Below are 24,319 nucleotides of genomic sequence, written 5' to 3'. Positions count from 1 at the left end.
TATTATTTACGAATAAATGTTTTCATTATAATAACAAAATGTTTTAAAAGTACATAGAAGTGTTTCCAATTTACAGAGACATAATGCTTAACATTAAAAACGTCGTGTTGGTAACACTTTTTGTCGTGCGTGACTCGTGAGTGTACCCACCTCTATATATGTATATATCAATGATATCAATATCGGTGTATTATATTGTTATTTCGTGTTGGGTCGTGTTAAACCGTAAAACTTCGTGTTGTCTGCATCTGACGCGGCTCTGGAGCACGTCAATCGATTTTTAGACACGAACACTTCGTATCAGCTCGCGAACTTTCGTGCCACATAAAAAAATGTTTTACCATCTCAATTTTCTAGTTTAATTTTTTTTATTATTCACATATACATGTGTATGCTAAATTCAATCTTCCAATATATCTTCCGGTTGCACGTATATCAATGGATAAAATTCCACCAAAGAACCCTTTACTTTCTTTGCCATCGAGTTAAATAAATGGGTTGAATTTGTAGTTTTACTTTCATTTTTCGGATGTGCTGAGTCAAGTAATTTATATTTCTAAGATCTATTCATACCCCTCTGCTAACACACTTTGCATTTAAGGGCCCTGGCACTAATAGAAAAAAAAATACATATGTATATACACATTCAAAAAAAAATACGTAAGCGCTTTGTTATTGTTGCTGATGATTTTTGCATTTCATTGCAAAATGCAAAACAATGGAATGCCATGAAATCATGTATACACTATACAACACAACAGTGATGATAATTATAATTGTGTGCAGCGAAAATTGCAAACAATACGCTACACACAACAAAAACAACAACAACAATAACAGCAACAACAACAATTTCGACATACACGCACAGGTTTCCTTTTTGGCTTTTGCTCAGCTGTTAATTTTCTTTTAATTACCTTTACGCGCGCACTTTGGTTAATTCCCTGCATTACAATTTGATTAATTGCCGTTTCCATTTTGCTTCATTTAAATGCACGCACGCAGCGCGAACTAAATAAAAACTCAATGTTGTCTACGACTATCGCATACCTAGCTTGAGGATAAATTTGAGCTAAAGTTCGTTGTAAAATCAAAAATCAAATAAATAAAGAAACAAATATTTCGAAAAATTACCTAAAATATAAAAGATAAATAAAAATATTAAGAGATACATATATGTTAAATTAAATACCACGTAAAAAGATAAGTACAAAATAAATAAACTAAATATAAATATCATTTATAAAGCCAGTTATCCCAAAATCTATAGCATAATATATGGCTGAGTTTCGCGGATTTCAATTCGCTAGATAAAGTGAACTCATGTCTAATCATACTTAGCAGTCAAATATCACATATTATTTACATTGATCCGTTGCTTATAGCCAAACAATGTTTGTCACACTCTTCAAAAGGCCAAAAAACTTAAATCCAAAATTAAAATCTGAGCATAAGCCATATGGGATTGTTGGTGTTTGTGTTTGGTGGACAATTCAGCAACATTGTCGCTAAAAAAGCGTTTGTAGTTTATAGTTTATTGTCTGTCTTCATCAACTTTTTTTGATTTTTCTTGCTCATCCACATCATCATCATCATCATCATCAACACCACCATCATTATTATTTTCAGCTTGGCGTCTGCACGAACGCTCTCGGATAGATGGGGGGATACATTGAACCCACTCGCATTGCCGCATTGCCGAAAGTGATTGTACGTTGTAGATGGAAATGTAGATGATGTTGAGAGACCAGACTGAGACCAGGCTATGCCCAATGGATTTCTTTTGTTTCGGCACTTTTCATTTGGGTCTCCCCTATGCTCATCTTCCCAACATCTTGTTGCGAATATGTCGTGTACGTTTGGCTCGTTTTCCCATTTACATGTGACAATGATTACGTTAAATGATAAACGACTTTGCATACACACAATAAATTGTCAAATTTAATTGACAGGCGAACAGATAGTTGCCAGCTTGAACGTGACAGTGTTGCCATATGCCATGCAGCGCAAATCGTCTATCGCCCATCGCCTATCGACTTATCGAAACGCAAATACTCAAAGGCAAACATTGATTAATTGAAAGCCCCGCTAGTCATAAGCTGCATCAACAGAGCAACCGGCCTTAAGCGATGGTAAATATAAAGAACAAATTCCTAGAATTACGCCCAAGCCTAAAGAAAAAAAAAACAATATCACAAAAGCCTCGTCACATGAAACCCTTTTTTTTGCCAGCCGTTGCTGTTGTTGTATTTGTCATTTATATTGTTGTTGCTGGCTGTGTGTGCTCTTTTTTTTTGGGGCAATGGGCAAACATAAAAATCCATTAATGGCTCAAACCAACGAGCGGCTCTAACCGGAAGTTTACAAAAGTTGACAGCGATCGTTTATTGTTGTTGTTGTTGCTGTGGTTGTTGTTCTATATGCGCAAGTTTTTCTTTTATGGTTCCAGCGCTGGCTCAGTCAGGCATTAAGCACATTGACATATGCCTGCCAGATTCCAGCAGATGCAAGAGCTGAGGAGAGTGCCAGAGAAGTCGTATATATCGATATGCGCCAACCGCAAATTAAAAAGCGCCTTTTGCCCTAACGGCATCTGTTAACTAAACACAAAATATGCTAAGCGCAAAGATATCCTATGATTCGAATTTAAATTGTCCAAATAAGAAGCAGAAGAAGAAGAATTGTCCAATAAAGAAACTAATATAGATGTATGTATATTTCACGCAATATTTTGTATAATTAAAAATTAACATTATCATGACAAATTAAATTTCTTTATTCCCACATATTCGAAAATTTCCCAAAATTTCAATCCACCCTGCATCCCCAATTATCTAGGGTATCAGAAGCAAGCTGAAAGCTGCAAATGCGCAATATGCGAAAGCGGAACCGAGTCTTTAGGTAACCTAAGACAACATGAAAAACAGTTGAGGCCACACGAAGAGACAAAGAAGAAGAAGAAGCAACAGCAGCAGCAGCCACAGACGGCAAGAAGGAGGCAGCAACAGCTGAAGAAGAAGTAGCACACAAAAGCGCATAAGTTTCCGTTGACCGTTAATTAAAGCCGCAAGACGGTAGCTTCGTCTGTATGTATGTGTGAGAGCGAGGGAAGCACACACGCACACACACAACCACACACATTGGGAAACATAAATTTGTTAGCGCCTTGACACAGCTGCATTAGAAACGCAGCACGAGCTCCAATTCCAAAACCCACTGCAAATGCATTGCAAAACGGCGCGGCAAAAGGAGAGGGAGAGAGAGTGGCAAAGAGAGAGAGAGAGGGAGATAGAGCGAGAGAGTGGAAAGCCAGGGACAGGCGACGCCTATCAAGGTTGCAATTGCCCCAATCTGCGTCGGCGGCGCCGCTAACTGTTTGATTAAAGATCATGCAATGCCATTTCTGCGGCAAGCAACAGTAAATTGTAACATTTAAGCACCGACAGACGTATACCCTATACAAACAAAATTTCCAAGAGCGCTGATTCAGACGAAGAACAGCTTTATGTGCCACTTAATTGGCAATTCCCAGCTTTGCTTAATCTGTTCTGATTTGCTTAGTAATGTCAAAAAATATATATATATATAAATCTTTTTTTTGCATGACTGATTATTATTCAAGGAAGTCAATTCATTTGCATACATTTCTGAAACATTTTAACAATAAAGTTTTTGGATTTATGAAGAAAAAAAAAACGGGCAGGGAATTAAAGCTATATTTAGTTCAGTGGTTTGTACGCTTGAAACGGTGTGGCAGAATCTTGATCGTTTGATTTTGTTCGCATAAGAACCAGTTCAATATCCTCAAATAATTTACTTTATAATGTTAAAAAATCAACATGGAAATCAAGAGAAAAAAGAAAATACGGGCTCGAATCCCATGAAAAAAAAGACCCAGTACGTTTCGCAACACTGCTTATCAACTGCTGGACGTGAAAAGAAAATAAACAAAAAGTTCCAGGACAATACTAATGTTTAAGTAGAAATTCTTATTTGTGAATGAGAAGACCTAAATCCGATATTGATCCAAGTTCCTGCACAAGTCCAAAATTTCTTCATATGCTCTGCGTTCCTATGTTTAAAAAATAGCATAAAAATAGCTAAAATTCTAAACATTCTTGGAAATAACGAAAATGACTTATCAAAATTAGGAAACGAAGTACGACAATCGAAAATTTGATCGTGCTCTAGAGAAAGACAACTAAATTTAAAAGCAAACATATTCGACTAATAATAAATCTTCTGAATACATAAATTAAAAAAAAAAATATGAAAAAATTGATGACCCAGCATAAAAGTGAAGACTTTAAAAAGCAAATTGGCAGAGAAATTAATATGCTGCAACTGTCGTTTCTAATGCGTTACAAACGCAGTGAGCAAACGACTATGCCCCATTAAAAAAAAAAGTGGTAAAAGTAAAGCGCAGACAGAACGTTGGCTGCAGGCGGCGGCAGCAGCTGTGCGGTGTCTGCGATTTATGTTAAATATTGTAAGAAATCTGCAAAAGAGAGTTGAACGTTGAATGTTGCAGCCGCAAAATGTCAGCTGTTGCAACAGTTGGTGATGCTGATGCTGCGCCGGCCACATGGCATCGAATGCAACATAACACGCGTCGTTGCGGCCATAAGGAGAAATTGTGCCAATTTGCTTGCAACTGCAACGGCAACGGCAAGGCAACGGCAACGGCAAGGCAACGGCAACAGCAAAAGGTAAAAAGGCTGGCCAAGCGCACCAAAAGCACCACGGGCCACGTCTCTATGGCGGCATTATTGATGATGACAGAAATGTGTCGTGTGTCGTTTCGTCGCTTTTCTAAGCGTTTTGCAACGCGTTGGCGAATGCAGCTGCAAGCTAAAACTCAGCTCCTCTCTCTCTCTCTCTTTCCCTCTCACTCTCTCGCTCCGTTGCCATGAACCTGGGCAGCCAAGTTCATGGATGCCAAGTCTCGACCAGTTGCTGATTAAGCCTGAAACGAACTGGCAACGCTGCAACTGGCTGCACAATATTTATGCCCTGCATTAATTTTGATGTGCCGGAGATCGCCAATGACCTTGTGCGTAAATTTTAATCAGTGGCATCCTTTAAAAAACTTCAACTTCCACTCACGACTCTTTATGTGTGTGTGTGTTGTGTGTGTGTATGTGTATGTGTGTGTGTGGGTGTGTGGGTCTGACTCATCCGACCAGAGGCCAACTTGACAGGCAAATTATCCGCAAGTTATGGTGGATTAAGCAGCTACATACTTATAAATACAATGTAAGTACATATATCGGTAGCCAAAGGGTTTGTCAGCGTAACGAGAGTTTGTTTTGCTTTCAGCCTTTGATGGACAGATCTGGGTTATAAACGTATCAGCATCTGTTCTGACCGTATTTAAGTTGGAAGTCAAAGTTATTTTCTTAAAATTTTATTCGCATTATATATATATAAAAGAGAAAAGAATAACTAAAAGCACAATTTATCAGTAAAAATTAATTATTGTCTTCAGTGTGTTGTGTTTTAAATATCACATCGCACATATCAATTACTATCAAAAATAAAAAACAAAATAATTTGGCATTAAGTTATCAAAACTTATAATAAACTCGTTTACAAGCATTACATATTTGACAAATTGCCTGCATGACACATATGATATATGAGTCCATTTCTGATTAGATTGGGTCTTATGCTATAGGTAAAATACTTATAAAAGAATCCATCTATAATATTAAGAAAGTGTATCAAATAAAGCTGACAATTAAAAGATATGTCGAAAATCTTGAAAAAATATATATTTCAACGATTGGTCATCGTATTATATTAGCAATATATTATATAATCAGGCATATGTAATCTATATATATATACATGCAAGTCATGTCGTTGCACTGCTATTGATGATATGGTATGGGATAGTTATCAGATGGTAATCATATTTAATGAAAGTAACAAGGTCAACTAGAAAGTCACAGATGAACTATACTAAGCAGTCATCGCAGGTCGTCTAAATCGAAAATATAGCTATACATTTATAATCTTTGACACCTAACACATTTTCATATAATCTGAAGGCTAAGCTAGTAACATTGATAGTGATAATAATGATGATAATGATAATGATAATAATAATGAAAAACAAATATTATAGCTTCAATTGTAAGAGATTTGAACCGCAGCAAGTGTTGGGTTTTATTTAAAGAAATTGGCTGTTTTTTAACAATAAGAATAAGAGAAAATAATATAAATTGAATTCATTTAATAGAGTAATTTTGACACAAAATAGTTGAGTTACGTTTAGACGGATGACACTTAGTAATGCCGGATTTTGTCAAGTCGCATTACTTAACAACATTTTTGGGTTGCCCAAATTTGGCCAACTTGATGTGTCATGATATCATAGTTAGTTTTATATATATATATATATATATAGATATATGTATGCTATTAAAGCCATGGCAAGTTGAGTTAAAAGCACGCCCACATTTATGTCAACCGCAAAGAACGCGATTATCAAGATCATCATCACGTTGGCAGGTACACAATATGCGATATAAAAATTAGCAAATTGTTATTTTTATAATTTAATTGAAACGCTAAAAGTCAACGAGGCAAGAGTTAAAGAAATAACAAAAACAAAGCTGCCGAAAACAGAACCCCAAAGACAAAGGCGCTGAGAGAATAAAAAAATACAAAAATAAAAATAAAAGAAAACAAAAATTATGCAAAACATTCAAATTAACATGATAATCTGCTGCAAAATGAGGAAACCTTTTACATTATAATCAAAATCGTACTCGTAATATTTTGTTGGGTGTCTGTTTCGGTTTTGTGGCACGTCGCACAGTTGCCAGGGCCATTCGAGTAGCATGCTAGCCAGAGCGAGAAGGGGGCAGGGCCAGGGGTAGGGGGAGGGGAATTGGGGGCTCTGTGGGTTATGGGTTCTCTTTCTGCATTGCATTCGTATGCGCAATCATGCGCGTTATTCAGTTCATTCATTCAAACGAATCATTCATGCGATTTGAATGCTTGTGTGTTTGTTTGTTCCATTGCCAAATGTTTGCTTGGTCTCGATTTTAGCAGTTAATTTTTTTTTTGCTTATTTATTTTTGTAGAGTGTGGCGCATGCGTTTTGGCTTTGTTGCAGGTGAAACACACGCAGGTATATATATGCACATAAATATATATGTATCTCATAAGTGTATTGCGGTTTCAGACATTGTATTCGAATTATTTACGCTACATGCAAATTTTGTGAGCATATTAGTTAAGTAACTGCAGTTAAATCAAGTCACTCTCATTTAAATCTCAGTTACTTAGACGAGTAACTTAATCGCGATGAACCTTCAAATTTCTGAATACTTTTTGAAACAGCTCAACAAGTTTACAAGTTTTAAGAGTATGATAAGATATATTTATTTATATTCCTGCTATTATTATTCTTATTTTTTTGGTTTTAGTTTTATATATTACAATTTTAATTTTGTTATTATATTTATTGTTATTTTTATTTTATTAATATTTTCATTTCTTTATTAATATTATTTTAACGGTATTATCATTTTATTATTATTATTATTTTATTATTATAACTTCTCCCTTTTTTATCTCAAAAAATAACTCAATATTTTTAGGATTAAAGTTAGATTTTAAAGTTATATTTTCTGCTAGGGTGTAAATCTTATTCTTGATAAAAAATGTTGTATATATAGATATAATGATAAATGTAATGATCATTACAAAGTTATAATCTTTTCAATATTTTCTAAAGCACACCTCTGATATTTACGCAATTTAAGTATCTGCGGTCGTTATTATACCAAAGGTGACGAGATAAACGCTTTGCCTAAAACCACAACCCAATCGAAAAGCCGCAAAAGCAACAAAATTTTCAGACCAGTCTGAAAAAAAAACGGAGACGGAGACGAAAACCTTGTCTTGTCAACTTGCATATAAATTTGTATTTGGCCAAAACACGAAATATAAAAATTGGGTAATAAGCTTTGCGGCGGTTTAACATGACCCGAATTCTGAACTTTATCTGCAGGCTTAAATTTTAATACGGAAACGGGATGGAAAAAAGACAATTCCTCGAAGAAGGAAACAAATGTCGAAACGCTTATACTATATATAGCAGGTAGGCAGAACTTTCGGTCTTATCAGCTGCATCACTTAACACTTTCTTTCGGCCCACAGCTCATAAAAATAAAAACAAAAACATCTTCACAATTCGAGCATGTTCTGCTCGTACATTTCCAAAAACATTTCCCTATGCACAGCGGGTAATTCAACTTATCAACACATCAAACAACGCGCATTTCCATTTCCATTTCCAATTTCCCCCCTTTCCACAGTTTCACAAATCACAAGCAACTAACCTATGAGAACTCAACCAGGGCTAGGCATACGAAATATCATTAAAAGCCCAGATTGAAGGGCTACTGTCTCTGGCTCTAACTCTGGCCGGGCCTGAAAACCACAGAAAAACCTAACTGATTATTTTTATTATAAGCGCAGAGCCAGGGAATATGCGTGGGAATTTACATGAGAAAATTTAATGTTTACAATACTTATGCACAAAGTAGAAAATAATAATAATAAACAAGAAAACGAAGCAGAATAAAATGAAGGTAAACACAGAAAATGAGGCAGCAAATGAAGTTGAACAATTTTGCTACTGTTTGTCAAGTAGCGAAGAGTCCGGAGAGTGGGCCGAGAGCAGCCAAGTCATGTACATCTTTTTTTGTGGTCGTCATCATAATCAACATGATGAACATCGGGAACATCATTGTTATTATCCTACAACTTTGAGCCATTCTCTTTGCCAGTTTGTCATGAACTTTGAACTTTATTTGAAGGGCCTGACATTCCAATTCCATTTCCTTGGCCATGAACTTTATTTGAAGGGCCTCCCATTCCAATTCCATTTCCTTGGCCGTGAAATATCATTTCAGGAACATGCATTTTTAATATTTTAATTAACCTTTGCATAAGCACTTACATGCGGCTCTAGCATTATCTCTTAAGACTCTTAAGACATGATAGCGTGGCGCAACGGCTTGAGTTTAGGCTCAAGCCACATTTCTTTCTCATGATGTCATTTGGAGCCTGATTCCAATTAGCAGGTCGCCCAACAAACATACACATGTGCTGTGGGACGAGCTCTTTCGTTGCATGTTTAACAGCACAAAGGAATAGGGTAAACAGCCAACGACATATTCTAGGAAAACACATTCCAACGAAAGCTTTGACCCAAAGTTTATTTACGCTCTGCCTTTACACTTCATTAAAATAAATATATTAAAAATACCCAGTGCATTCAGAAATAAGGGTATTTCGACTCTGAGATAATCAGTATTATAAACAATATTCGAAATATAATAAATTAATTAATACGTTATGTTTTACAGTCTAACGTAAGTCTATCAGGCGGCAACACCTTTTTTTCAAATAACTGCCAAAATAAAAATTAACTTTGCTTTTTTAACAAACTTAAAAAGTAGACATAACATAGCATACCCACAATCTGGCATACCCTATTGTTTCGTCAGTATTTTAACATAATTCTAAGCCAGCCAAAATTGCTTTTTATTTTGGTTCTGTTTTGATGCTGCTTGAACCCATATAACGCCTTAGGACAAAAAAGTCCAAGACAAACAACAAATTTGGGCACAAAACTTGAGCAAAAATAAAAATAAGAAGAAGAAGACGACGACAATATTAACAAGCTGATGAGCGCTATTCACATTTCTTACTTTTGGCCATAACAGTTTATTATTGATGTTTGTATAGGAGTATGCTTCCCCCTTCAAGCCTGTCCATCAAGAAGAGCGAAGCTTTTGAAACATTCCTGATTTGAGACTTGTTGCTCGTTGTTTGGGCGTTTCGGGCGTTTCGGGCAACAAGTTGTCTTTCCAGACACGTGTCTCAATGAAAACAACCTCGAAATATGTTTTTATGTTTATTATGCATATCATAATAATCCGAGGCATAAAGCAAAGATGTGCTGTATATAAGTCGTTTTTGGTCGCATAATTTCTACACATTTAAATGCGCAACTCGTAAATCTATAGAAAGTCTTAGAGTCGTAACTGTTCATAAAAAGAAAAAACTATAAAAAAAATTGACATGCTGAGCGGTTTATTATATGTTAAGGTGACTTTCTTAAATATGGCTGATTTCCAAGAAATCGGTAATAAAATTTGACATCATGCTGATAAGCCTGTGAAAAACATTATGTGAGGGGAAAAATATTTTCAAAATCTAGATTAATTAAATATACTACATCTACAAAGCTTAACCTAACTTGGCCTAAAATTGTTCCCCTTTTGATTTTCTTCGATTTGTTATCTCTTTTTTTCTAATCCCAAAAACCTAGCGCCAGTAAGAAACGCCGGCAGAATGCCAATCCAAAAAAAACTCAACTTGCAGCGCCATAAATTGAGTTGTCCCAAATGTCCCCATGAGAAAATAGCGATATCTTCGGCATGCCGAAGATTATATACCCTATATGTCTATATGAGGAGCATACGGAAACTTATGTATGACGAAGTTGGTCAGGATATCTTGAAAAACAACAATGTTTGGACCGTGTATATGGTATAGAGGACCGATCCGGCCAGTTCCCGCATACGTACTGACTGCAACAGAAAGACGGAACTATGCAAAGTTTGAGATAAGGCTTTATCAACTCGGCTGTTGATGCTGATCTAGAATATATATATGTATGTATATACTTTACGGGGTCGGGGATGTCTCGTTCTGTGCGTTACACATTTCGTGACGAAATTATAATACCCTCTACAAATAAGAAATTAAAACAAAAATTCTCGAAAAAAAACACAACGAAAAAAACTAAGAAAAATGTACATTTCCCAATGCTATAGCTTCGTTTTGTACACTTTTCTTGCCCATTTTTCCTGAGCATTGAATTCCTGTCTGCCAAGGCGCGCCAGAGGATGGAACCCTCGGCACACACACACACACACAAATTTAGCACAAATATCTCCGATGTGAGTGTGCGTATATATATCTTTATACACACTCACACACACGTATATATATATATATATATATATATATGTGCATATATGTAAATGTATATATATAGCGCCTATTTTCATCTAATTTCATTTCTACATGCCGTGCTCTATTTTTGTGGCGCATTTTTAGCGTTGTTTGCTTCTATACCATATATATATATATATAAGGAGATATATATATACATATATATTAAAAAATACATACATTTTTATACACATACGTGTATCTGTGTATGTGCGCTTATAACTCAATTTCCATTGCAGTTGGAAAGCGCGTCGCGTCTTTTCTGCTCTTTAAAAAATTCTTTTGTTGTTGGCTTTGCCGAAATTTTTGTTCTTTTTTTTTTCTTTCTGTTTGGGCTTCGTATGCTCCATTTGGAACTTTGTTTTGTTTGGCTGGCCGACTGTCTGGCCAAGTAACTGGGTCCCCGCGACCATAAGGCATTGCGAAGAATCAACAGAAATGTTTTTTTTTTTCTCCATCCATCTGCATTTCATTTTCGTTGTGCCCGCTAATTATGTTGTATCGGATTTTCTTTTTCTTTTTTACCATTTTAACTAATTTAAATTGTATGCTCTATTTCACATTTGATTTGAGTCGCCATAAATTATAATTCTTTTCATGCGCACTAAAAATATTCGAATTTTATGCACATTACGTGCACTCCGAACTGGCGCTAGGTCATAAAATCATAAAATCGAACCATAAATGAGGGCTATTGGCGGGGAACTGGAGCGCATTAAAGTCAACAAGTCGATGCGTTGATTTATAGTGAAAAAAGTCAAGAATTCGTTAATCCAACTAAATTTATACGCAATGCCCAGATTTTCAAATTCTATAACTACATCAAAAGTTAGCCTATTTCTTTTTGGAATACTATTTTGGTCATGGTTTGTCCAATAAACTTGTTATACAATAATTTTGCTTTTCAAATGCGTTTTTATGTCTGTCTTTAACATTTCTCAATTTTCATTTAGGCTCCTCCCTTTACCTACATATACAGAAAGGGAATTGTATTGTACTTGTATACGCATAATTATATTTGAGTGGGCCATTGTAAGAGTTAGTTCGATAATTTATAACTATATGAAAAGATTGATTATATTTTATAAGCTACATGTCTCATGAAACTAAATCAGGACTTGCTATTCCTTAATAACCTCTTATATAATATAATTTCATCAACTTTTTAAGCCAAACCCAAACGAATCAAATGCCGATTGCAACTTTCTTTAGCCATAAATATTTCACTTATAATTCAATGCACATTAAGTAAATAAATTAATATACAACTGCCAAGTAATTACTAAGTGTGACCTTTAGGTGAAATTGCAAACACCTTCATATGTATATACTCGTTATTATACATACTATTAAAGTTCGTTTAAACATTAGACTTACCATAAAAAGGCGTTAGAAGAATTTGCTAGGCCTGCAAAGAAAAAGAAGTAGAAGAACCATTAAAAATAGATTTGATATGGAGTTCAATTTCACAAGCTATAAAAAATCGTTCAATGGAATCTACTTTTAATGCTTATTCGCCAGCGCATTTATTGCATTCATATGCATTTTTTTATTGTTGCTATTCGAGCTGTGTAAGTTGCCCTGTGGCTTTTAGAAAATCTCTAGCCAACTATAAAGCATAAAAATGATATAAAAACTAAGCGCTTAAAGTGGGCCACATTTTTGTAAAGTAACAAAAGAAAGTCATTTGATTTAAGAATTTATTATTTATCTTATCTTAAGAATGTTAAACATGAAATTTTAAAGAACTCTAATAACATGTTGATAAATAATAGTCTTGCAATCTATGATAGATAGATATATTGATCACATAATCCATTATATTTATATAATTCACATGCATAATAATTGAAAAATAACAAAGTAATGATAAGTTCTATCTATTTAATCCCTTTTGCAGATATGTGAAAATAGTGAAGCTCATAAAGGCTAAATTCGATGAAAATATTTTGCCATAAAAGAACCTACTTTTCGACTGATCGTTCCTACGGCAGCTATTTGATATAGTGGTCCGATCCGGCTGGTTCCCGACATATACTGCCTGCAACAGGTAGACGAAACTATACAAAGTTTCAAGACTTATGCTGATCTAGAAAATATATAATTTATGGGGTCGGAGATGTGTTCCATAACAAGGGAACATTAATTAAAAATTTAACGCTTAATAATTACACAGAAGAATTATCAGTTCCAGACATTTTTCATTTGCTAAAGGCCTATTTTATTTGTAGAGACAACAATTAGAATCATTGCAAGAGAATCAACAATAAGTGCATTTAGTAAAAGTTTATTCAAGAAAATAAAATTTGCATTTCGAATGGAACGCAAGTGTGCCAAGTTATGAGACGATTCAATCCACTTATGATGAATGTTTCTGCACATAAGTGACAGCCCAAAATGGCCCAGAAGCAACCCCATTACCACAATTTCGTTGCCCACCCGCCCCCGCTCAACGTTTTAGGAGCCGCATCAAATGCAGTCGATGTGTAAATCTCTTTTTTCTTTCTCAGCCCAGTGAAATTCCTCAGCCTCAGCCAGGCAGCGAGCAGCATAAAAATAGTCACAAATGTTGCTATTTTTTTTGCTTTCGATTTGACAGCTCAAAAAAAAAATAATAAATAGCAAAACCCCCAAGTAAAAACACTCGAAAATTATAGAAAAGAAATATGCAGGCAGAGCATAGAAATACGAGCATAACGAATTTGCTGCCAAGTGTGATAGAACCAACAAAAGATCAAATTAATAATGATTGAAAAAGTTGTTAGGTTCTCGGCAATTAAAATTGATGAGGCACATTTTGTATGCGAATTATTATTGTATTGTTGGGGCTGTAGATACATCATTTGCCCGCTGGCCAAATTCTTGACAAATTTGCACAGTTCTTTTTTTATTTTTAAGAAAAATAGTTTTAATACCCTGTACAAATTAAAAATGACTTAAAAAGGGTGGTTTTGAGTTTGTGTAAATGTATGCAGAAAAAGGCATTTTAGAGAAATCTGTCAAATAATTTTATCATATAAGTTCCTTGATCTGAAGAACTCAAGTCGTTCGAATGATTAGAGGAATACATAATCTTGATCTGAACCGCAGATTGAACGTCTGTTCAATAATTTTATTATATAAGTTCCTTGATCTCAAGAACTCAAGTCGTCAGCATTAGAAGAGGAATATATATTCTTGATCGAAACAGCAAGCTGAACATATGTCTATTTTTTTCTCTATAAGCTCCTCAATCTTAAGAACTTAAGATGTTAGAATTAATATTTAGATTTTTACTTAAAATTTTTAGAACACCTCCGTTCACATTTAAATATATAAAAACAAATTATTCATTTATAATTAATTTTTCTGAATAAATCGAAATAATATAAAATTAGTTAGGATGAATTTCTGATTTTTGGTACACGCAAAAGTTAATTCCCCCAGCATGTCCCGAATTTTGTAGGATTAACCGGAAATAAAAACAAAAGTTATTGAAGTTCGTAAATTTCAGTGCCGAGCTGAGAGAAGCATTTAGAAGTAGCAGAGCATCCTTCTAGTCAAGCACACCCGAATATAACACTCTGGGCATTTGTTTGTGCATTTTGGGCCTCGCACATTTGCTGTTTCAATTAAGAAACTTGGTCGTCGTCGTCGTCGTCGTCGTCGTCATTTTGGTGTGCAAAAATAAACATTTTATTGCCCGCATGGCGCCAAAGCGCAAGAAGCGCGCCCGGATGGATCACTTTGAATCTCTTGTATCTTTGGGAACGGCAAACCGCCAAACCGACAAACGGTCTCAATTGCCACACGAAGGCGCTTATCTGGAAAGCCGCGCCAAAGATTCACGAGTTTTGTGCAATTTATTTCAATTGCCAGCCGTCGCAATAAATGCTAATAACTTTGCAATTAAGGCACCAAAATACATTTAACGCAAAGCAAAGTGATTAAAATTTTGGTTAGAATAAATGGAAAAGTACCATCATCATCCAAATGATGATTGTCTCTAGGTCTTAATCTGAACATCAAACGTTGCCAAACTCAAGTCAAAGGGTCTTTTCTTGTTTTTTTTTTTGTTTTTTGCAGAAAACCCAATGGATCATTTGTCCAATTGCTCATAAACATCAACGAGGCGTGCCATGAGTGGCAAATTTGAGTGCCAAAACCCCCAACGAAGTTTTAAAGACAGAGTGTGTAGTTGTTGTGCATAAATACCCAAGGAAATTTATGGTATACCAAAGAGCAAGGATCATAGTTTCATAATAATTATTATTATTTGTGACAAATTGACATACCACAACGATGTAGAACTAAAGAATTTGTTTGCATTTTGTAGTATTCAAATTGTAGTATTAGCAATAAATTGACGAAAGAGAACGTGCAGCAACAATTATTGATAATTCGCTTATTTTGGATGAAACATCAAATCAAGGTACAATGGCCTGAAACGGATCTAAGGGATAAGGCAGGTTTAATCATCACGAAGTTAAATCTTAAATGGATAGGCGGCATGCAAGCAATTATAATGATTGCAAGTGTGTCCACAACAAAGTGACCATGGAGAACGTTTATCAATAATTGCTATCGAGAACAAACAAAGAGCATGACGCAGCACTTGGAAGAGACAAACCCCAAACAGCTGTTCACGCATCGCAACGCTCAGAACACTTTCCACAGCAGCAAATCACAGTAATTGCCAAAAAGTAAACACACACAGACACACACACACACACACACACACACACACACACACACACACACACCTAGTAGCACAACATTGTCACAACTTTCTACTACTAACCCAGTTAAATTGTTCAATGACACGTATGAGACGTGTGCCCAGGCCTAGACCTTCAACATCTTCAACTTATGTCTAAAAGGGGCGTGAGGGGGGGGGGGGGGGGGGCAAGTTTAGTATAGTGGGGGCAAAGTCTTTATGGCGTTTTGGTCATATGGTCACGCGGCTGCGTTTCGGCCACTTTCTTCATTCATCAAAAATACATAAAGCCCTCGTACATTTCACCAGAAATATGCAACGCACCAAAGAATACGCTATAGAATGTTCGTATCGAATAGAGATGTGTGTGTATATTATATTACATACAATATGTGTGTGTGTGTGTGTCTAAATGAAAAGTTAATCAAAGACCTGACAATAACAGCGACAGGGCATACAAATTGAAAAGAAGCACAAAATCAACGGCTCAAGAAACGATTACAAAGCTCAAAGAATGGAATCCGGGGGAAGAAGAAAACTGCGTGACAGTATTACTAATTATGCTTAAAGTAAACAAAAACAGCAACAACAACAACAACAACGACAACAACAAAAACAAACAACAAGCAACAAGCAGACGTCAGACAACACAATGTGACAGCTTGAAAGTTTCGTCCGTCTCTGCAGAAGAGAAAAACCAAATTAACTCAGTCGAAAACCAAATAAACCAGCATATAGGTATATATACTTATATATAAATATACGCTCCGCATTCTGACAAATTTATGACAAACAAACTCTGCAGCACTACTAAACAACCCGCCAACAACAACAACAAATCATTAAATGTCAAGTGTAGTTCATCGTCCATATTGGAACTTTCATATTATTGTTGTTTATTGCGCTTTACAATAAGTGTTTGCTTTTTGGGCACTAAATAAGATTTTCAGTCACATTTCTTATTTATGCATGTTACTAATTGGCAAAATAGATAAACCATCTGTTAACTTTGACAATCATATATAACACTCAGGTCTTCAAATACAAATATTATTGTTTCGAATTTTTCTTTCATTGATTCTTAGATTCCCTAAAATTTGAACATTTTTCAAGTTTTTCTTCATTTATTAAAGTTTAATTTGAATTTAGAAAAAGATAGTTAAAATTCGAAATTATAATTTTGATTATAAATTATAAACTCACTAAATGCTTTTCTCTTTTTCGAATCCAAAATATCAATATGGAGAATATATACAGTTTTATATAGTTTCCTAGATCATAGCTCACACACAACATAACAACATAATAAGCCCCATTTATCCACGTTTTCCAAAAAAATAATAATAAGAATTAAAATTACTTTTCTTTGACTTGCATTATGATCTTATCTAAAGATAGAAACTTAACTGAAGCTATTAGATCCGTCCAAAAACTTTGGGCTAACAGACATATAAAAAAGATATTTTCGATTTTGGGATCGTGAGTATCAAAAAATATTCAACATAGATACTTTTGCCAGATATACAAATGATATTACTTGTGATTGGTTTTATAATATATTTACTTTCTATTGAAACCTTTGTCTCAGACATCAACACATCCATACTTTTGAAGAACCATGAAAACTCTTTCGTAAACAGAAATGTGCATTCATTTACAAAACAAGGTTTGCAATCTCTAGCAAAATAAATATCTATAAAAACTTTTTGAAAACAATGCGATTCTTTGATAAACCGCAATCTTACTATAAAAACAGAGCCCAGTCATCTTTGTTGGCCTAGACAATCTAGTTAAGTAAAGTTAACTTATCGGCCGAAACGTTAAGAATGTCAAGTTCCCGGCGTTGCTTAGTTCCGCAAAATATGTTATCAACGAATGTCAAACTGATAAGAGAGGAGTCTATTGGTAAGTTTTAGTTCTATATTAAGAGCATGCTGCATAGTTGACCAAAGCGGAAATTGGCTATTAGCTGGGCCCAGCTGTTGTCGTATTAACGAACCGAGTCATGCCTAGGGCCAGCCAGTGTTGGGCAACATCAATACACGCAGACAGAGATCAACAAACAATATGAAATGACAGACAAACAAGTTGGGGCCATGGCACTGGGGCCGGTTGGGCTGCTAGGGCGGGGTTGGGCTGATCAATGGCTGTTCATTCAATTTAGTGTGCAAAGCGTAAACTGATTGTGATCGACGGACTGGACAGCGAGATGCAGACCGTGCGGTGCAGTGAACTTTCAGCAAGAAAAGGCCAACAAACGCAACATGGCCAGGAGAGAAGCGGAGAAAGAGAGAGAGACGTGCAGAGACACGCATATGGTCAACATTGTATAGAGCGGCGGGGGGAGGGGGGGGGGTCCAACTAATAACAAACAACCGGCTTTTTACATGTGGTAAGAGCGGTTGCAGGGGATCGGAGCGCAAACTGCGGCTAACTTTTGTTTACTTTGTGCTGCGAGTAGAGGCAACAATTTTCGTTGGCTGTTGCAGCCACAAAACTTGTTGCCCCGCGTTGCTGTTGCTGCTGTTTTTGTTGTTGTGGGGCATGCGCATAAGTCACTCCACAAATTGCGCAAATTCCACACACACACACACACACACACACATAGCCATCTGTTGTCAGTTTGCAACACTGGCCCCGATCGTCATCGGCTCTGAGGTGAAGGCCGCCGCATCGTTGCTGCATAATTGCAGCCAACTCTCCTCCAAAAGACTCTCCAACGAGTTGACCATAACGAATTCACAATAATGCGCATTTTATTAGATTTTTCTTGTGTTTTTTTGTTGTTGTTTTTTTCGTTTTTCTTTGTGCCGCGCGCTCTGCTCTCACTCTGAGTGCATTTTCCGCTTCAACACGATTTTCATTTAAATTTCCCAAAGCGTTGCCCTTTGGGTCTTGTGTCTGTGTGTTTTCCAGGAAGGAAATGTGTGAGCGTGTGGTTTTATTTTTTTTTTTTTTTTGCATAGCTTGTGGTGCTTGACGTGTGAGAGATTGTGGCATTGGCTTAGGGTTGTCAGGTTTCCTTTCTTATACGAAATGCCCTGAGACATTTGTGAAAAAGCATTTGAAAAGTGCACACATGTAGGCAAAGAAATGAGTTTCAAATTGAACGACAACTGCGGAAAGGTATCAAAAGATTGCAAAACAAATAACTAAAAGTCACTAAGAAATGCTTGAGAGGAAAACTTTGAAGTATAGTTAATATTGTTTTGGAATAGTTCTTATTTTCGAGTTGCTATAGATCATAACAAAATATTGGCCCAAGTCTATTATACTATTATTACATACAATAATTATAATCGCTTTCATAATTAATTACTTTTAAGTTTTATAGCTTATATTTGTACAGAATTTATTTAAAAAATATATATATATATATGCATATATTATTTTTAATTTTTTTAATAATTTGTGTAATATTTAATATATATTATATGTCAAATACATTAATTTTTCGTGTTTGTAAGGAAAAGCGAGCAAACTCGAATTTTTGGTGGGCAAGAATTCTCTTTGGAAGCGAAGTCTTACATTTATTATAAATTTTTAACATTAATTACTAAATTACATTTATTATTTTATTATTATATTATATTTAGTATATTTTATTTTTTGCAAGTTTTTAATGATTGTTATAAACAGTAAAAGGAAACTCTCGCATATAACTCATGACTTAAGAATAAACAAAAATTATATTTACAATTATTATTTTCTTATTTTACCCACTTATAGTTTAATTTATAAGGTTTTAAATAAATAAATGTTCTCTCATATTACTAAATATTATATTTTCAAATCGTTTTATTTATATCCAATTCAGACTTGAACAGTTACCTTAACTTAAACAAACGTTTGCGCTCTTTAACTTTTGCGAACCCTAACCCACATTTTTTAATTTCTTTTTTTAGTTTTACAACTCTCCCTGCTCTATTTACAGTGCCCACGCATTGACGGATTTCCACTGGAACAATATATAGAAACAAAAGAGCACGCACAGTCTTTCAATTAGCGTGGGGTCTACCAAAAACCGATCTTCCATCGTTTTAACTGCACCATTCGATTGTGGCTGATGTGGGGGAGGGGGAGGGGCAGGGGGATCCGAGGTACATGGCAGACGCCAGCATAAAGAGTGGGTCTTGCAGTTTCCAAAGCGCATCCAACAAACGGGCAAAAACAATTCAACTGCCATTTATTTTATTTATTACTGTTGCTGCTTTCGTGTTGCTGCTTTAAACTGGCTTCATAGAAATAAAAGTGAAACTTTTCACAGGAGGAGAAAATGTTGCAAAATATCGCGATGCGGTTTTCATCGTTTATTTGCAAGTACTGTGGCATTCGGACAGCTGATAGATAAATTTGTAATGTTCGATTCAAGTTGAATTTTATTGAAAATTAATAGATTAATTAAACAATAAATGATAAGTAAGTCTCTACAAATAGGTACTTGTACAAATAGGCCACAGCTAAAACTACTTAGCAATCGAAATTAGATATGCATTTACGCACAATGTCAATTGGGCAATTTAATCGGTAATCGGTAATCGGTAATCGGAGATTAAAGGTTTTGGTTTTTGTTTTTCGTGTTATTAACAGATCGGTCAATGTGGCCGGCCATGCGTAATACGAGCCCATTTATCAAAAACAAAAATAAAAGAAATAAAAAAAAGGTGGAGAACTGAATACCGTAGGACAGGCTCGAAAATTATGCGTTAATTAACATGACAGCATGTGGGGGCAGCAGCAGTGATAAAGTCGACCCGAGTTGAGAGTGGAAAGAGCTCGAAGGTTGCGGGCATCGAGATCTGGTTTATTACGCCTTCTATAAATCGACTTTGACATGTGACCCCACAGACGCTGCTGACCTTCGTAGCAGCTAACACCGGCAGCAGCCACAGCAGCAGCAACAGCAATAAAATAAAAGCTGGCGCAATAACTCAGAGCCTTAATTAGGCATATCAGGGGAACAGAATATAAAAAACAGATCGATCACAACAATTGTAAATTGTAAATTGCATTTAGTGCCTATTACCTAATTCTCAATTGAAGAACAAAGGCTCATAAATTAAGTCCAAAGTGCTTGAAAATAAACAAATTCCACATAAGCACTGACTATTTGCCAGATAACGAGCAAAAAATTAAATAAAAAACCAAGTGTTAATTCAATTTAATGGGTGGCGCTTATCAGAATGCTCAAAACTAAACGCGAATTAGTAAAGCACCGAAATATATAATATGTATAACAATCAGGAATGCCTATGGCAGAAATTTCCGATTGCAATATGCCTTGTAGCCAAGCCTGAAGTTTTAGATAGGAATCGATTTCGGTTAACCCCCTTTTTTTTGGCCATTTACGGTTGCAGGGTATACAATTATATAGAATCGTATATATATAGAACTGATAGAGCTGACTGATTGATTAATCAATCATAATTCATTATTAACCAGGCATTTAAGAATTTGCATTTTTCAGAGTATTTTAATTTGTGCGAATCCACTTACAAAAGTGGAAAATGGATGAAATCCTCAAGATGGCAAAATTCGTAGCACTTATGTGGAAAATTATATTTACTTTAGTTTCTAAGACTCTACAAATAAATGCAAAAAATTAATGGAATGACTAAAAATGTAAATTGGTTGTGAAATGTTCTCTCATCTAAAAACGAAAAGCAACCAGTTTAAGCAAAACAAAAACTTTATTTTTGGTTTGTGGGTTTTAAGGTGTTGTTGCCTTAATTGTTTACTTTTTTTCACCAGCCATTTTTAGTAATTCACCTTTGTAACATTCCAATTTAAGAATTTAAATCCCATTTAAAACCCAAATCGTAGCACGACAGTGCCGAGATTTTACAGTTTGCGGCGTTGCCCAATTTCATTTGTGCAACTTTACTGCACTTTGCAGTGTTGCGTAGCGTTACGTTTTTAGCATTTGCTCTAATTGTCCGAACAATGTTTACTCGGCAAATAAAACACTTTGAGCAAAGGTAAACATAAGACTTAATTGCTACAAAAAAGTAAACATAAAAAATGCAGTTTTTTTTCTCTAGTTCAGCCACAAAGAGCACCTGGAGGGTGCTTGGGGCGTTGTGCCGCTAAACAAATATGACTGATAATTGCTGATAAACGTTGGGCCCAGCTTGATAGAATATATACATATACTGTATATATATACTGTACACTGTCGTCGATCTGCAACTGTTGACTTTAATCAAATAATAACACACTCATGTGCTGTTGCAGGCACTTCAAATCAATTGAGGCGCAGCTGTAGGTGCAATCAGAGTTCTATTTGCATAAATGGGCCAGCTGAAAGACATCGGCATCGCGTTTCATTATTTCAACGATAAGAACCAACTTCAAGGTGCGAATACCGAACACAGTTATACTTTGAGCGGAAATCAGACAGCTGTGAGCTGTGAGAGATTCCTGCTTACAAAGTGGCAGTAAATTAAACTCGTACCGTGTTACACATATAGAATTAAGTTAACTAGAGATAGGCGCTTATACTGTAGCACAGTAAGTGCAGTAAATAGTGGCACTGTAAATAATAAAAAGCTAACTGAATTATGATACGCTTGACTGGCCATAAACGTGTTATACATTTAAGCCCTTTAAAGGCGACGTTATATTAAATCTAAAGTCACATCTACAGGGCACACGCATGGGGAAAACTGTCAGCCTTTGCTAGACGAAGCAGACTTTGAACAAGGCATCTGTCAAAAGCTCACCAATACACATGTAGGCATTATTTTACAGAGCTTTTGCACAAACGGCTCACACGCATACATCAAGCTTTCAGGCTCTGTATACCAGAGCATCCTTTGATTGTCATTACGATAATAATAAATACGAAGCTGCTTTAGCCCAAGAGATGATCAAGAGTTTTCGACCTTACACCCAAACAAGGCGCACACACAAAGAAAGCTTTTAAACTCCATTGTTCACTTTGTTTTATAAACGCTCAATTAAAGGGCAAAAGGGCGCCCTTTATCCGTTCAAAGTTCACCAAAACATCGCTTCTGAAATTACACCAACAGAACGCATTCGACAAGCTTTTAAGCTCTGCTCCCGATCAAAGCATTTGGTAAAAAGCTCACTAACACACATGCATGCTTTGGCACTTACCTTACCTTACATTAGGCGCTTTTATCTTGTACACATTATCTGAACAGGCTATTTCGCCCTACCTTCGGCTTTCTTTATCACACACACAAACAGACAGCTTTAACCTCAATATGAACTATGCCATACGCATTAAATATTTAAAACTTCACGAGGCATTTGTGTAACATGCGCTGGCGCACAACTTGACGCGTTGAGTTGTCTAGAAACACTGAGCGAGGACTTTTCCTGCCTGTGCAACAATTGATAAGGCACCGCAAACGGGAGTTAAGTGGGAGTTGGCTGTGGTTAGGATACGCTTTAGGGATACAGGATACAGAAGCCATACTGAAAGCCATTTGCATGCCAAAACTTCAGCTAACCCATTTTGAGAGCATATAAAATGAGATGCTGTACATGCACAATACAGCTGTATGTGCAGTATAGCAATATATACATATATGCAATTTTATATACACAGGTATACTTTTATACACATATATATTTTTTTATAGGTCATAAGCTGTGTACTTCGTTGCACTCGTTATTATCCTTCGGGAGCCGACGCGCCCATATTAAGCAGAAAAGGCTCACAACAGCTGTTGTGCATTTAACATTGCTATAACAGGTCCTGTTAGCGGGCTCCAATTTTGTACATAATGTATCTGTATCTGTAACAGCACACGTATCTGTATCTATACCCGTTTATGTCGCTTTATGTCGGTCAACATTTGTACATAAACTTTTTGCAGCTCCCACAAAAAGACGAAACGTTTTCTGTTTGTATGTATTTTATAATTAATTGTCGCCTGCTCTTGGGGCTAGGTCAACAGACAAATTTCGGACAAAATTGTTTGCAATTCGCCAGGGTAAAAATGTTTCTGGCCCGATAAACATATTGCTAAGAAATTGAATTTTCAATTAGAGGCATGAATGGAAATCCTGTTGTAAATTAGAGTCTCACATCAGCTAAAGTTAGAGTATATATTTGAATAGATTACTTTACTGACTTTTAAGAGGATGTAATCAGAACACACTTTCCTCTGCAATTTGAGCTAGTTTGCATTAAAAACCGTGTATAGTGCAGGCTCTCTATTCAAAATATTTTTTAGATCCTTTCATGAAGATGTTCCAATTTATAAGCCGATGTTTCTATATTATTAATATTCATTTTCTTTAACAGTCGCTTAATTGATTATTTAAACACAAATCAAATAAAACGTTCTTTTAAATCCAGTAAATGTTGTTTCATACACGAGATAAAATTCTTAATTCAAAATCTTATTAAATACAATACGCAATTTAAGAACTTTTTCACTTCCATTGAGAACCTTTTAATGTTAACAAATTCAAATTCACAAATCTTTGTGTTAGATATTATATATTTAATTCAAGCGTCTGAAGTTTTTTTACTTTTTAATATAAAAAGTATATTTATAACTTAAGTTCCAAAAGCCAAATATAGCAAAAATTTGAAGAACA

The 24,319-nt window shown here is 35.5% G+C and overlaps 1 long non-coding RNA gene across 1 annotated transcript in view; it reads right to left on the bottom strand.

The window, feature by feature from the left end:
* LOC135441055 (uncharacterized) overlaps nt 1-24,319 on the bottom strand; it is a 34,705-nt gene that overhangs the window by 4,858 nt on the left and 5,528 nt on the right. The window contains exon 3 of the long non-coding RNA XR_010438406.1: nt 12,424-12,454. This is a non-coding gene — a long non-coding RNA (uncharacterized LOC135441055). The remainder of the gene's footprint in view (nt 1-12,423; nt 12,455-24,319) is intronic.

This window comes from Drosophila montana, unplaced genomic scaffold, assembly GCF_035044405.1.
Source record: "Drosophila montana isolate Dmon_TW-CO22-7 unplaced genomic scaffold, ASM3504440v1 contig_1761_1, whole genome shotgun sequence".
Classification (NCBI taxonomy): Eukaryota; Metazoa; Arthropoda; class Insecta; order Diptera; family Drosophilidae; genus Drosophila; species Drosophila montana.
This window is presented reverse-complemented; position numbering and strand designations above follow the sequence as displayed.